Source organism: Rhincodon typus, chromosome 1 (genome assembly GCF_021869965.1).
Source record: "Rhincodon typus isolate 14 chromosome 1, sRhiTyp1.1, whole genome shotgun sequence".
Taxonomy (NCBI): Eukaryota; Metazoa; Chordata; class Chondrichthyes; order Orectolobiformes; family Rhincodontidae; genus Rhincodon; species Rhincodon typus.
The window spans coordinates 77,031,113-77,046,904 of record NC_063332.1 but is presented as its reverse complement, the minus strand read 5'-3'; the positions used below and the strand labels follow the sequence as shown (position 1 = coordinate 77,046,904).

Sequence of the window (15,792 nt, the reverse complement as noted above, 5' to 3'; positions counted from 1 at the left end):
TGCCCTCTAATTTGGACTCACCCAGCCCAGGGAATAGACCTTGCCTATTTACTGTATCCATGCCCTTCATGATTTTATAAACTTCTATATGGTCACCCATCAGCCTCCAATGCTCCATTGAAAATAGCCTCAGCCTATTCAGCCTCTCGCTATAGCTCAAACCCTGCAACCCTGGCAATATCCTTGTAAATCTTCTCTGAGCCCTTTTTGAAGTTTCACGCCATCGTTCCTATAGCAAGGAGACCAGAATTGCACGCAGTATTCCAAAAGTGGCCAAAGCAATGTTCTGTTCAGTTGCAACACAACCTCCCAACTCGATGCACTGACCAATAAAAACAGGCATACCAAAAACCACCTTCAGAATCCTATCTACCTAAGACTCCACTTTCAACGAGCTGTGAGCCGGCACTCTGAGGTCTCTTTGTTCAGCAACACTCCCCAGGACATGATGATTAAGGATGTAATTCCTGCCCTGATTTTGCCTTTCTGATATGCACCACTCTCATTTATCTAAATTAAACTCTGTCTGCCACTCCTTGGCCTGTCTGATTGAGATCCCATTGTACTCTGAGGTAACCTTCTTTGCTGTCCACTACGTCGTCTCCAATTTCGGTTTCATCTGCAGACTTACTAACGCTACCTCCTAAGATCGTATCCAAATCGTTTATATAAGTGACAAAAAGCAGTGGATCCAGCGCCACTCCTTGTGGCACACTGCTGGTCATGGGCCTCCAGTCTGAAAAGCATCCCTCTACCACCACCCTCTCTGTCTTCTACCTTCTGAGCCAGTTTTGTATCCAAGTGGCTAGTTCTCCCTGTATTCTGTGATTTAACCTTGCTAACTAGTCTACCTTGTGGAACTTTGTTGAGCACCGTACTGAAGGCATTTTTTTTCCACATTTCTAATGTGGTTATAATCAAAATTTGAAATCCAGCAGTATGCATGTGACATGTAATCACGTGATGGGGGAAACTTTTTTCTGTTGTGAAACACACTGTTGACTGTTAATACAGCAAGTGGTGTTGGGTTATAAATGAGCCTTCTGGTCAAACCAGGATGTTCTTTATCACAGTCACAACTTCCCTGTCCATCTCGATTTGCCGTTAACATGAAAGCAGAAAAGTGCAGATATTTTCAAAAGTTAAATTCACATGGAAATATTTCACATTACACTGGTTTCACTTTGTCCCTGTGGTTATCCTTATTTGCTGAGACTAGCTTATTCAGGGATCTAAAAATGGTCATAAGACATCAGGACAGAAGTAGACGATTCTGCCGATTGAATATGCTCTGCCATTCTCTGAGATCATGGTTGATCTCAATCCCCAACTCCCCTTTCCTGCCTTTTTTCCCATAATCCTTGATTCCCTCACTGATTTCAAAATCTGTTTACTTCTGCTGTGAATATACTTGATGACCCAGTTTCAATAGCCTTCTATGGTAAAGAATTACACTGATTCACAAATCTCTTGGAAGAAATTTGTCATCTGTTTTAAATGTTGATCCTTATTCTGAGATTATATCCTCTCATTCCAGACTCTTCCCAGAAGGGGAAAACAATCATTCCATATTTACCCTTTTCAAGTTTAAGAATCTCCTATGTTTCAAAAGTGTCGCCTCTCATCCTTCTAACTTACAATTAATACAGGCCCAATTCGCTCAGCCTTTCCACATGAGACGGTTCCTCTATATCTGATATCAGCAGGCTGAACCTTTTGGACTACTTCCAATGCCAGTATATCTACCCTTAGATGAGGGGCCTAAAACTGTTCACAGCATTCCAGCTGTGATCTGACTAGTGCTTTGTACAGTTCTTACAGTTTTTGGAAAACCTCCTTAATTTTATACTCCATTTCCTTTGAAATATAGGCCAGTATTCCATTTACCTTCCCTCTAACAAATTGAACTTGAATGCTAGCTTTTTGTGAATCGTGGATGAGAACTTCCAATGCCTGTGTCCTGTAGCTTTCTGTAGTCTTTCTCTATTCTTGTCTGCTGTTAACTTTTTCTTGAAAGTAGGATGTAAAAGACCGAGTACTTGGGGCATGTAATTACAAATGGTATGACCTGGTACAGACTGGCATAAGGACCAGCATACTTTATCTCTGCGTCACAACCTGCTGTTGGGGAGTCAAGATTTCATATCTTGCTGGGATAAGCCACCCCAGATGCCATACCTTCTGCTCTAGCTGATTTCATAAAATCTCTTCCCCTCGACACCTCCCCCACGGTTGACCCTGATTTGACTTGGTGATAATTTCTAAATTGTGGAGGACTGTCTCTATGTATGTAGCGTCTCTTTTTCCTCAAAATTGAAAATCTTGGGACACCGTACTGAGCTGGGCTATGTGCTGAGATTGTGCTACATGTATCCCTGCATACATTTGGGATTAGCCTGCCTCTGCTTAACTGCCTCACCCTGCCTTACTTTTTGAGTGATAGTCCTTTTTAGTTTTTGAGGTGAGACTTTTCTGTGTCCTGGAGAAAGTCCTGTCTGTGTTGCTGGCCAATGGGAGGTGTCATACTGAATGCCTTCTCTTACTTTCACTCGTGGGATGTGGGTGTCACTGGCTGGGTCAGCATTTATTACCTGTCCGTTGCCCTTGTGAAGGTGGTGGTGAGCTGCTGCCTTGAACTGCTGCAGTCCATGTGCTGTAGGTAGATCCACAATGCTATTAGAGAGGGAATTCCAGGATTTTATCCAGTGACAGTGAATGTACAGCAATGTATTTCCAAGTAAAGATGGTGAATGGATTGGAGGGAGACTTGCAGGTGTTGGTGTTCCCATGTATCTGCTGCACTTCACTTTCTAGAAAGAAGTGGTCATGAGTTTGGAAGATTACACAAGAGTCGGTACTATAGAAGGAAGAAAAAACAAATTTTGCTCTCAAACTTGGAAGTTTGGTCTTATAGGGGTTGGGTTGGGAGGCCCTGCTGGTGTGTGGCAAAAACGTGGGAAGGTGGTCTGATATGGGGCCCCAGGAAGGAGTTGGAGTCATCCATCCACTGTTTTGTGCAGGTGTAACCCTGTCAATGTGATGCTTCTGCTCCTAGCTAAATTGGAGCAGTGGCTGGATTAATTACCTAGATAATTAATGGGCTGAGTTGAACAATGGTGAGGGAAGATGGCACCATCTTCCTTCACCTGCCCTGAAAACCATAATGGGATATGTACCAGGCTGATGGTACAGCACCTTAATTTACATGACCAACCACCAATTTATTCATTCTCGGGTGACCCATGATTCTTAGCTGCATGTGAACGTGGCAGAGCACTGTGGAGCACTTGCTGATTTGGGGAAAATTGTCTGTGGAGCAGTTTCCAAAATCTCGTACTATACGTCTTCCAAACTTTGTTTTCAGAATATATCATTTGTTACGTTAATTATTCTGTTCATTCCCAAATAATTATGCAATTTGTACACATATAGTTTTGAATGCAGTCTGATTTCTGGCACCTATCTGTGGATATCTATTAACTTCATATGTGTCAGTCCCCTTCCTACCTTTTTAACTCTTGTATTTGCATTTTCAGACTTAACAATTGTTTAAATTGCTGTTGTAAATTTTGTCCCCATGCATTCCTGCAGTTTATTTTCCATGGGTCCCCTTGTTTAAGGAATAATATCATTTCATTGGAGGCAGTTCTAAGAAGGTTCACAAGGATGATCTCTGGTATTGAAGGATTGTCTTATGAACAAAGGCTAAACAGATTAGGACTGTATTCACTTGAGCTCAGCTGAATAAGAGGTGATCTCTTAGAAATCTCATAGGATCCTTAAGGGGCTTGACAGGGTAAATGCTGAGAGGATGTTTCCCCTCACAGGAGAGTCTAGGACCAGAGGGCATAAACTTAATAAAAGGGTGCCAATTTAAGATTGAGATGAGGAATTTCTTCTCGGTGGATTTAGAGTCTTGGGGATTCCTTATTGGAGAGCTGTAGGGACAGAGTCCTTGTGTATATTTAAGGCTGAGATTGATGCCCCTACTGATCAAGAATCTATGATTACTGGGAAAGAGCAGGAAGGTGGACGTGGGGGATGTTGGATCACCCACGATCCTGTTCATTGGCGGAGCAGGCTTTAGGGAGCCAAATGACCTACTCCTGTTTCTATTTCAGTGATGGTAATGTGCCTTTTGAGAGATGTGTTCTGTCCTATTTTTCTTATTTGATAAATGTGAGGTGCTGTATTTTGGTAGGGCAGGATATATACACCTTTTAATGATATGGTCCTGGGGAGTGTTGCCCAACAAAGAGACCTTAGGGTGCAGGTTCATAGATCCTCAAAAGTGGAGTTGCAGGTAGATGGGACAGTGAAGAAGGCATTTGGTATGCTTGCCTCTGTTGGTCAGTGCGTTGAGTATGGAAGTTGCGAGGTCATGTTGCAGCTGTACAGGACGTTCATGGTCTCCCTGCTATAGGAAAGATGTTGTGAAACTTGAACGGGTTCAAGGTGGCTTAGGGTGGCACGGTGGCTCAGTGGTTAGCACTGCCTCAGCGTCAGAGACCCAGGTTCAATTCCAGCCTTGGGCAACTGCCTGTATGGAGTTTGCACATTCTCCCTGTGTCTGCTTGGTTTCTGCTGCATTCTGCAATTTCCTCCTGCAGTCCAAAGATGTGCAGGTTAGGTAGATTGGCCATGCTAAATTGCCCATCGTGTCCAGGGATGTGCAGGCTAGATTGATTAGCCATGGGAAATGTAGGCTTACAGAGATAGCATAGAGGGCTGGATCTGGTTGGAATGCTCTTCGGAGGGTTGGTGTGAACACGATGAGCCAAATTGCCTGCTTCCACATGGGGTTCTATAAAAAAGATTTTATAAGGATGTTGTCAGGGTTGGAGGATTTGAACTATTGGGAGAGGCTGAATAGATTGGGGCTATTTTCTCTGCAGCATCAGGGGCTAAGGGTGACTTTATTAAGGTTTATAAAATCGTGAGCATGGATAGGGTGAGTAGTCAAGGGTTTTTTTAACCCCAGGGTAGGGGAGTCCAAACTTGGAGGGCATTGAAGTGAGAGGGGAAAAATTCAAAAGGGACCTAAAGCACAACTTTTTCTCACAGAAGGTGATACAAGCTTGGAATGAGCTGCCAGAGGAGATGGTGGAGACTGGTACAATTGGAACGTTTAAAAGGCATCTGGATGGGAATATGAATAGGAAGAGTTTGGAGCAATATGGGCCAAATTCTGGCAAATAGGGCTAGATTAATTTAAAATATCTGGTTGGCGTGGATGAGTTGGACCAAAGGGTCTGCTTCCGTGCTGTACATCTCCGTGACAACATCCCCGCTGCAAGAGCCACATGGTGCCGAAATGTAGTTGGTGAACAGCTTTTGAATTCTCCCTGGGTTTTTTAAAATGAGACAAAATCATGAGTAGGGTGAGTCAGGACTCACAGACTCGGGCAGGCTTTGAGTTTTGTTTTCGGTTGGAGAGAAGCTTTCTGCTGGCTGCTAGAGTGACATCTTGGACAGCGAGGCTTCCCCTCGAATCAAAAACCGATTGCTTCTTCTGGACTGGAAAAAGACAGCATGTGAGAATCATAACTGTTTGGTTGAATTGCTTTTTTCTCAAAGCGTTTATGGGATACTGCTTATATTGGACTAGTGGTTCAATAATATATTATGTTGTTCGGTATTTCAATAGAGTTGTAAAGTTGTGCTAGTTCTCTTTTTTTGTATTTTGACTGTGTTCTAAGAATAAAATGTGATTTGATTAAAGGCTAGTGGCAGACCAATCAAATCATATCTTGAACACAAGACCTTACACTTTTATGTTTAGTTAAAAACAAAAGTTAGGGTCTAGGCTGTCATAATACTTTTTTGGGGGATGGTGGTGGGTGGTCCATGACCATTTCTTGTGGTCTACATCTTTTTGATGCAATTCTTGAAATCTTGGGCACTTAGCACAGTCGTAGTACTTTTTCCAAATGTATGTTCTTGATGTTTGGGTATGGAAACTGTATTCTGTTCCCTTCAACTGTCCATTAGAATTTTGAGGTCGATTGCAGTGTCTCTCTTTAACATAACTGGGATGAGCTGAATCAGTGCAAACAAGGTTTGAACGTCCAATGTTTCTGGTCTTCGTGACTGAGCTACTTGCTGGCTTAAGTAGTTAGATATTTTGTGGAGGATTGTGTTACACAAACAAAGCATAATTCAAATGTATTAAAATGCCAATCTTCTCTGGCAATATAGCAGTAGTATGTAGGTGGAGCACTGAATGTGTCCTCCATTGTGCAAATTATATTTCGTGTTATACATATCCACTGCATTAAAAGACATGCATTTTGCATGTTGAAGTCGAAGTCATTTAATTCTTTTTTTCTTCTTAAAAGTCCTGTTGAAAGAATAACACTTTGTTTTCCTGGATAATGCAGTTGGCCTCTCCTGTGTCACAGTCCACTATGGATGAAAAGTCAGGTTCACTCAAAGGAAAAGGTTTAGTTGCTTTTGATAAGCAGCAGTCCTTTGACAATCATAAAAGCACAAAAGCAGAGCCAAAGCATTCAATTTGAATACAAACATTCTGTGGGATGTACTTGAATATACACTTAACTGCTTGCACTACATCTTTGAGACCAAAAAGTGACAGTCATATTTTAAAGTATGAGTCTGGCTGGTTTTATGGAGTAATACTGCATATGTCTGGAGCCATTGATATGTGGAGAGCAAGGGAAAGTGGGGAGAGGGTTTATGAAGGTCACTCGAGCGTTATCAGTGTTAATATTCATAGGTATTGTGGTAGCTTGTATTCACATTGGAGTTTAATGTTTAAGCTTTGACTTTTTTCCCTTCTGAAAAGCCAAAGTAAGCCTAAAAGTATGCAGTCTGTTAATATTGTTGTTCAATTATTTTTAGTTGGGGCAGCATGGTGGCTCAGTAGTTAGCACTGCTGCCTCACAGCATCAGGATCTGGTACAATTCCAGTCTGGAGTGACTGTGCAAACTCCACACATTCTGCCCATGACTGCAAGGGTTTCCTCCACATAATCCATTTTCCTGCCACAGTCCAAAGATGTACATGTTAGGTGGATTGGCCATGCTAAATTGCCATCTAGGGATGTTCTGAAGAAGGGTCACCAGACCCAAAACATTTACTGTTTTTTTTTTTTCCTTCACAGATGCTGCCAGACCTGCTGAGCTTTTCCAGCAACTTTGTTTTTGTGTCTAGGGATGTGTAGGTTAGGTGGATTAGCCACGGGAAATGCAGGATTACAGGGACAGGGTTTGGGGGGGTTGCGGGGAGGGGGCAGGTGGTGAGTCTGGATAGGCTGCTGTTCGGAGAATCGGTGTGGACATGTTGGGCCAAATGGTCTGTTTTACACTGTAGGGATTCCTATGATCTATGATTTACCAATGTTCCCCTTTAAGCAAGTAAAATAGACTTTCATTTCTGTTTTAGCAGAAGATAATTTGAGAGCAATAAACATAACCAGTAGAAAAATTCAGTAACTTTTTTTTCTTGGCTGATTCTTTATGTATCTGGATGTGCACTTCACCCATTAAGTACTTACGCTTAGTCTGTTGGGAATCTTTGAGAGGCTGAGATGGAGTAAAATTTTTGGATCTTCCTGAAGTGTTTATTTTGTTTATAGCTTCACAGATGCTGCCTGACCTGCAGGGTTATTGAATTTTTTATTATTGCATTTTTGTTCTTGTTTAATTTCCAGCATCAACACTATTCTGGTCGATGTGTCCTTATGTTCTTTGCTTCTTTATTTCCTTTCATCTTGCATGGATCAATGCTCTAATCCTCAATTACTCTTTGTAACACTGAGTTCTACATTCTGCTATTTGTGGGTAAAGATTCTTCTGGTTGTCAGAATAGTCATTAATGGCTTTCTTACATTCATGATTCTTTGCTTCATTTTCTTCATTAAGTGGAAACACTAATTCCTTTAAAGCTAGAAAAGATTTAAATTTGGAACAAAGTTGATATTATGTATGCAGCTTAATTTAGTAAGATTAATGCAGACACAAGTTGCCATTTTGAGAACAAAATTAATGCCCCAAAATATATATGCAGTAGTTCAAGTGACACAAATCCACAGAGTGAAGCTTCAGTATGAGCTGAATTTTCTCCCATAGTATGAGCTGAGAGGAAGGAAGTTGGCTGAAGAGAATTAGCGTGGAACATGTTAATATGCTAGGGCGTTTTAAGATCCAGAACGAAGTGGTGTTCGGTCTTTTAAAGAGCATTAAGGTGGATAAGTCCCCAGGGCCTGATGGTATCTACCCTAGGTTATTGAGAGAGGAGATTGCTGAGGCCTTGACCAAAATCTTTTGGGACCTTTCCAGTGACTAGCAAAAAGGACTAGCGAGTAGCTAATTTTGTTCCTCCATTCAAGAAGGGAACTAGGAAACTATAGACTGGTGAGTCTAATATTGGCAGTTGGTATACTATTGGAGAGAATTCTTAGGGATAGGATTTTGTGCATTTGGAAAAGCATAGCTTAAGTATGGCTTTGTGTGGGGCAAGTCATGTCATAATAACTTGATTGAATTTTTCAAGGAGGTGATTGAGGGTACAGAAGTGGATGCTATCTATATGCGTTGTAGCAAGGCTTTCGACAAGGTTCCTCGTGGTTTGTGGATGATACAAAGATCAGTGGAGTTGTGGATAGTGTAGAAAGTTGTCAAGGGATACAGCGAGATATAGATCAGTTACAGATATGGGCAGAGACATGGCAGATGGAGTTTAATCTGTGTAAGTGTGAGGTGCTGCACTTTGGGAGATCAAATATTAAGGAACAGTATATAGTTAATGGCAGGACCCTGACAGCTTTGATGTATGGAGGGATCTTGGGGTTCAGGTCCATAACTTACTGAAAGTGGCCATTGGAATTGAGTTCAAGAGTCAGGATGTCATGTTGCAACTTTATAAGACTTTGGTTAGGTCCCACTTAAACTATTGCATTCAATTCTGGTCTCCACATTACAGGAAGGATGTGCAGGTTTGAGAGGATGCTGCCTGGATTAGACGGTATGAGCTATAAGGAGAAGCTAGAAAAACTTGTTGTTTTCTCTGGAGTGGCGAAGGCTGAGGTAGACTTGATAGAAGTCTATATAATTTTATGACATGCATAGATACGGTTGACGGTCCGAATCTTTCGGAGATCACAAGACTGCAGATGCTGGAGTCATTCAATAGTGTGGAGCTGGAGGAACACAGCAGGTCAGGCAGCATCAGGAGAAACAGGAGAGTTGATGTTTCAGACCTGGCCTCCTGATGTAGGGTCGAGGTCAAAATCTTTTTCCCAGAATTGAGATGCCTAATACCATGCATTTAGGATGAGAGGGGGAAAGATAATGGAGACGCAAGGGCAAGTTTTCCTACAGAGAGTAGTAGGAGTCTGGAACGTGCTGCCAGGGGTGGTGGTGGAGGCAGATACGATAGGGACGTTGAAGGGACTTTCAGATAAGCACATGTCTATGCAAGGAATAGACAGATATAGACCAAGGGCAGGCAGAAGAATGAATTTAATTTGGCAGCACAACATCGTGGGACAAAGGGCCCATTCTTGTGCTGTACTGTTCTGTGTTGTATGACTCTGATAACACAACTTTTAAAAAGGGCAAATGAAGAACACCCTATTGGCCAATCCTCTGGAAAACAAAAGATTGAATTTCATGAATTCCCAAAGTCAACCAGTTTTCTTGTTGACAAAATCAGATTGCTGTAGACTGATGTAGGCCTTCTAAACAAGACTTTGATTTGGATGGAAATCAAATTTGTTCCAAGTCTTTGGAAAATGATCACAGTTCAACTATTCAGAATTTACAAGGTAGACAAAATACTGAAATGTGGAAACCGTATGTTTCAGCCAGGAGAGGATTTGAGGAAAGCGAGGTTTGGCATTATTGCAAGCTTTTGGAGATATTTTGTTTCGAATTCTAGGTTTTTTTTTTGTAAGCAAAAACCAAGGCCAGAAATGGTTGATTAGTAACATACAGCGCAGGGTCCTGTAATCTGCTCCAACCAGGGTTTTTAATACCTAAAGGGTATTAAATCCCATATCTTGTATACCTAAGTTTTTGGTATGGATTTTTTTTTTAAAGAAGTCACTTGACTTTCTGTAATCAGCAGGAAGTTTATAGCCCATTGAACTGTTGATCTCCTTCCTTGGAAAAATCTAATTTTAATCTAGAAAGTGTTTAAAATGTTTGATTATCGTCCAGTTTTTCACGTAGTCCATAGGTATGTAGTCCCAGCACTTGATGGCACTGTGATTTGACACTTTACATCACTAGATCAGCAGTCAAATTACTGGCTGGGTTGGCTATGCTCTGCTTTTTGTGGACTTTTTCCAAGTTGTAACATTGATTCCAGTATTGTAGCTGTTCTGGAAAAGTTTGGCTAGGAGCATATCTACTCGTGGAGCTCAAGTTTTCGGTTCAGGCATATTATAATGTCTGGAGCCAGTAGGACTTGAATGTGGGCCTGTCAGCTCAGGGGTAGGGACACTATAACACTGCAAGAAGAGCCCCCAAATCTTCAGTATGACAACTCTGATACTGTCATGACAATATCCTTAATGTATCCAGTGTCTTCAGTTGCTGCTTATTATCATGTGAAGTGAATCAAGCTGGCTGAATTGACTGGCGTATGGTGATCAGGACCTTGGAAGGAGATCAAGCTGAACGATATGCTTGAGTGTTCTGGTCTTGTCTTTTGTGCAGGCATTCTTTTTTGCGTCATCGTGAAATGGGTTTTTTTTTTAATATAGCATCTTGCTCTAGCTGGGTGTTTTAATTGCCCACTGCTTCATGATTTCGTGTGTTACCAGATGGGTAGTAGAATTTGTAATGAACTCAAATTTATGAAGGATCAAAAACTGGTGGCAGACCAGGAAACTTTTTTTGTTTTTTTTCTAGACACAATCATGCTATTGAAGATTTCGGCAGCAACGAGACAATTGAATATGGTTCATGTTGGCATTCTCTCATTGTCTTCTGTCGAGAGGGTGGCACAGTGACTCAGTGGTTAGCACTGCTGCCTCACAGTGCTGGGACTCGTGTTCGATTCCACCGTCTGACGACTGTCTGTGTGGAGTTTGCACATTTTCCCCCGTGTCTGTGTTTTTGCTCTGGTTTCCTCCCACAATCCAAAGATGTGCAGGCTAGGTGGCTTGGCCATGCTAAATTGCCTGTAGTGTTCAGGGATGTGTAGGTTAGGTGGGTTATAGGGGATGGGTCAGGGTAGGATGCTCCAAGGGTCGGAGTGGACTTGTTGGACCGAAGGGCCTGTTTCCACACTGCAGGGATTATATTGCAATGCTGGAAGAATGTCCTTTTTTAAAAAAAAAAAATCCTATTTTTCATCACTGATATTGAAGGAAATGCAATGAGGTTATTTAGATCAGTTAGAATCTAAGCTGAGCGTAAATGTTGAAGCTAGTTAAAGGTTGGCAATGTATTTTTAATATTCAGAGAATGTTTAGAATATATGGCTGCCAGTAGTTCATTTAGATCAGGACCACTTTATAACTGCAAGTCTCCTTTTTCCTGTTTCTACTTCAGAAACCTAAATCTTGCCTCTTAATGATTGGAGATATCAGAATTATTCTTTTCTTTGAAGTAGGCAATAACAAAGCAGCATTGAAAAATAATGCAATGAATATTACCATCTCATACTGTATCCGGTATCGAAGTATGAAGGCAATCTAGTTAGTTTTGCAAAAGTATAAAAATACTGAAAAGTCTAGGAAATTCCAGGTCACTGTTTTTCAACATCAGCCTTTTTTCCTTTGTAGCTAAATTGGGGAGATCTGTTTTGGAATAGGTTCTTTCTACACTGTTAAATAAGCCTGCCTGGAAACATTTGCAGTCCTTATGGCAATGGTGCACTCACATTTCTGTTGGTTAGGCAAGTTAAGGATACTGCCACAATATTCATAAAGGAATAGTGGATAATATATTATTAATTTGGCAGGAGTTCAGATCAAAATCAAGACTTTGAGGCCTCAGATTGTCATTGCCTATCAAAAAACAATCTTAATAGCTTTGTTGCTAGCAGGTCCAGCTCTTGTACAGACCAAGGATCAACTCCAAGGTCTCATTTTACGTGACTGTAGTAGGGTCCCTACATTTGGGCCAAAGTCCAGGTTCAAGTTCCACCTATCTCAGAGGTGTGTATTAACATAGTCAATACAGTGTGGAGCTGGAGGAGCACAGCAGGTCAGGCAGCATCAGAGGAGAAGAAAAGTCTATGTTTTGGGCCCTGATGAAGGGCGCAAACCCAAAATGCCGACTTTTTTGCTCCTCTGATGCTGCCTAACCTGCTGTGTTCCTCCAGTTCCACACTAGTCAGTCTGACTCAGCATCTGCAGTTCTTGCCGTCTCCGGTGTGTCATAACGTGTCTGAACAGGTTGATTAAAAGTAATTATGATTTGACTGGGAAGCATGGACGTCCTCAGTGATCAAGCACTTGTGAATAATTTTTAATACTTCTAAAATATTTAGAAAAAGAACTATATCAAGTTACAAAAATCTAAATTGGAACATGCAGTATTTTCTGACTAAAATAAACATTGGTTGAGCTTTCCACTTGTTATACTAATCAATACATGCACAAATACAGTATCTTTTTAAATGGAAATATCACAACAGATTAAATTGTTTAATATTGACTATGGAATATTTTTAATCAACCCCTGCCAGATGTTCTTGTGGGTTAAATGACGTTGTTTAAAACTGTTGTCTTTCTAATTGAAATTATTCAGAGGAGATAGTGAAGGGAAATATGCGTACATGTAAAGCAGAATTTAAAATGTATGTTGTTGTGTTAAAGAATGTAGAACAGTCTAGCACAAGAACAAGTCCTTTGGCCCACCATTGTGCTGTTAAAATTTCCCAGCTGGCTGGCAATTGTAATCTAAGGCCAACCTCATTATTATTTACCACCCCACTAATTTTCATACCATTTGGCAGAATTACTGGTCAACCCTCAATTGTTTGTATATACCACAAACAGCATAGGGCCTAACAATGATCCCTGTGGAACGCCTTGGACATGGGCTTCCAATTACACAAACACCCCTTGACCATCTGCTTCCTGCCACTCAGTCAGCTCTGGATCCAATCAGCCAAGTTTCCTTGGATTCCATGGGCTTTTACCTTTATCAGACTTCCATGCGGGACCTTATCCAAAGCCTTGCTGAAGTCCAATTAAACTGTATCAGATTCATTGCCCTCATCTACACACCTGGTCACCACCTTTGAAAAATTCAATCAGGTTGGTCAGACACGACCTCCACTTAACAAAACCATGCTAACTGTGTTTGATTAATCCTTGCCAGTCCAGATTAATTCTGTTCCTCAGAGTTGCTTCCAATAGTTTTCTCACCACTGAGGTTAGACTGGCCTGTAGTTTTCTGGCTTATCCCTTGCTCCCTTCTCGAATAATGGTTGTGCATTGGCTGTCCTCTAACACGTCTCCTTTGGCCAGGAGGAATTGAAAATTATTGCCAGTGCCTCTGCTATTTCCTCCCTTGTCTCACTCAACAGACCGGGATATATTTCATCCACGAGGCACGAATGGGAAGGTTTGAATTTTTTTTTTGAATGGCAAAGATTGAGGTGACTTACTGAAGGTTTCCAAGATGGAGAGGTTTTAGTAGGGTGTATGGAGTGGGTTGATAACCAGAGACGACTGATCCAAAAGCATTGGAAGAGATCTCATCCCACCCACGATCCCTACCCTGCCTGGAGTATTCTACCTTTTTCAAAGGTGGCAAAGCTGATTCAATTAATAATTGGTGGACAGTTGGTGGATACTTGTAGATTATCAGAAATAGCCAGGAATGTGGATTCATTCAGGTGTGGATTCAATAATTATCTTATTAAATGACAGAGCAGGCCAAAGGGGCAATAGCTTATTCTTCTTGTAATTATATATTTGTACTCTAAGATGAGGAATTTGCAGTGTTCTGGGCAAAATGTATGCACAACTGTTTCTAAGTGCCATAATGGTCTGATTGACCATCTTTAAATGTCTGTGATTCTGTAGGGTATGGCAAATTATAGTCAAAAGTTACTGTTGCAAAGTACAAAGACATGAAATGGGATTTGAATTATGCAAACCATTTCACTGTGCTGATCATGTTGATACTTTTCTGACCATTGCATCGCAATGTATTTAAATTGAATAGAGAGGTTAAAGGGAAGGTGAAAAAGAGCCCCTGGATGGAGCTGGATGGGAAAATATTGTTTGAGTTTTGTTGTAGTAGTTCAATGTCTGTTGAATATTAGTACTGTAACTTTTAGATTGGATACTTGGTCATTATGAAAGATTTAGTGGAAAGGTGCTTGAAATGTTGAACTCTTGATACGTTCTTTTGGTAAAGGGAGAAAGTGAAGTTTGAAGGTTGTGTCTGAAAATAAATATTGGTAGAACCCTTCCTTTTGAAAAGGAAGAAAATGGTAAGCCAAGTAACTCTTTGGACTGACCAACCTCCACCAACATTGCCCATTCTGACCTTCTATCTGTAATCCAAATTCTTTGAAACAGTTATTTATAATTGCTAATATCTGGCAAGCAGGCTAGTTGATTTAAAATAATTTTGCTATCTACACTCGGATATAGATTTTCAGATATGCTTAATTGTGTAGGTAGCTGTCTAGGAACTGCATTTGACTCAAGGAGGACATAGCCACAAACTAATTAGATGTTGGATGAAATCCAACACTGAAAAATGCAAAATGGTCTATCTTGGGAGAAAAGGAGAGAGGAAATGTGCGTTTTGAATTTACAACTTCTAAAGAAGTGGAGGAGTAGAGAGTTAAGAGTTAAAATGTACATTCTTTTTTTTTAAAAAAAAAAGTGAGGTGGTCAAGATTATACATGATTTGGTTTTTAAAGCAGCACTGGAAGAATTGCTTTCGTACTCAATGGCCCTATTTTTAAAAAAAAATCAAAGGTAAAATTGAAATTCGTACATTGCTTAGATGAGGGATAGATTTACAGTAACCTTTTGTAGTATTCCTCATGTTAGGATGGATATCCAAGCCTGGAGGATTATATGTGAGATTTATTAGGGTGATGCCAGGGATGAAAAGATTTAATTGCAAAGAAAAATATTGCTCTTCCAGTAGAATTTAGAAGATAAAGAGCTCAATCAATCTCCTCTTAAAACTTTAAGGGGATTTGATGGGAAAGTAGTGAAGAACATTCCTAGTTCAAGTATAAACAAAGAAGGTAGGATTTTCTTTGAAGATTAAGAAATGGGTGCATTTGCTATTCACTGTTATAGATGCTGTAGATCCATGAGATTTAAATGCAAAGTGAATAAATGTTTGAAATTTAAAGATTTGTGTGTGGGGCAAGGACAGGGCGAGAGCTGGGGTAATGGACTATTAGTTGTAAAATTCTATTGGGTTTAAAATTTAAAATAACCTGTGGAAATTTATAGGTCACTCAGCCTTCGAAAGAGAAAGGTGGTTTTAATGTTTTGGTTAGGACCTTTTAAAAGAACACTGATGGGAAAAGTTATTTCTGAGTTGTTAATCTATCTCTTTCAGATGCTGATGGAACTGCTGTGAATTTACAACTTTGGTTTGAGATTTCTTGCATTCATCATTTTACTTTTTTGACTTTTTTGTAAAATTTGAAATAAATAGCTCTTGAATAATATTATCATTTATTCCAGTTGTGATTTGATCACAATTTTAAAATAATAACACAACCTAATTGTAAGTTGTGGAGAATTTTGAACATACAAAGAATAAACACTGATTTAAATCTCAACACAAACTATTTCACTTTTTAAATCTCTTTTGCAGCTGTGTTT

The 15,792-nt window shown here is 40.4% G+C and overlaps 1 protein-coding gene across 2 annotated transcripts in view; it reads left to right on the top strand.

Annotated features, from left to right (window-relative positions):
* The window catches only part of usp46 (ubiquitin specific peptidase 46), a 75,553-nt gene that overhangs the window by 5,881 nt on the left and 53,880 nt on the right, over positions 1-15,792 (top strand). The gene's annotated exons all lie outside the window — the stretch shown is intronic.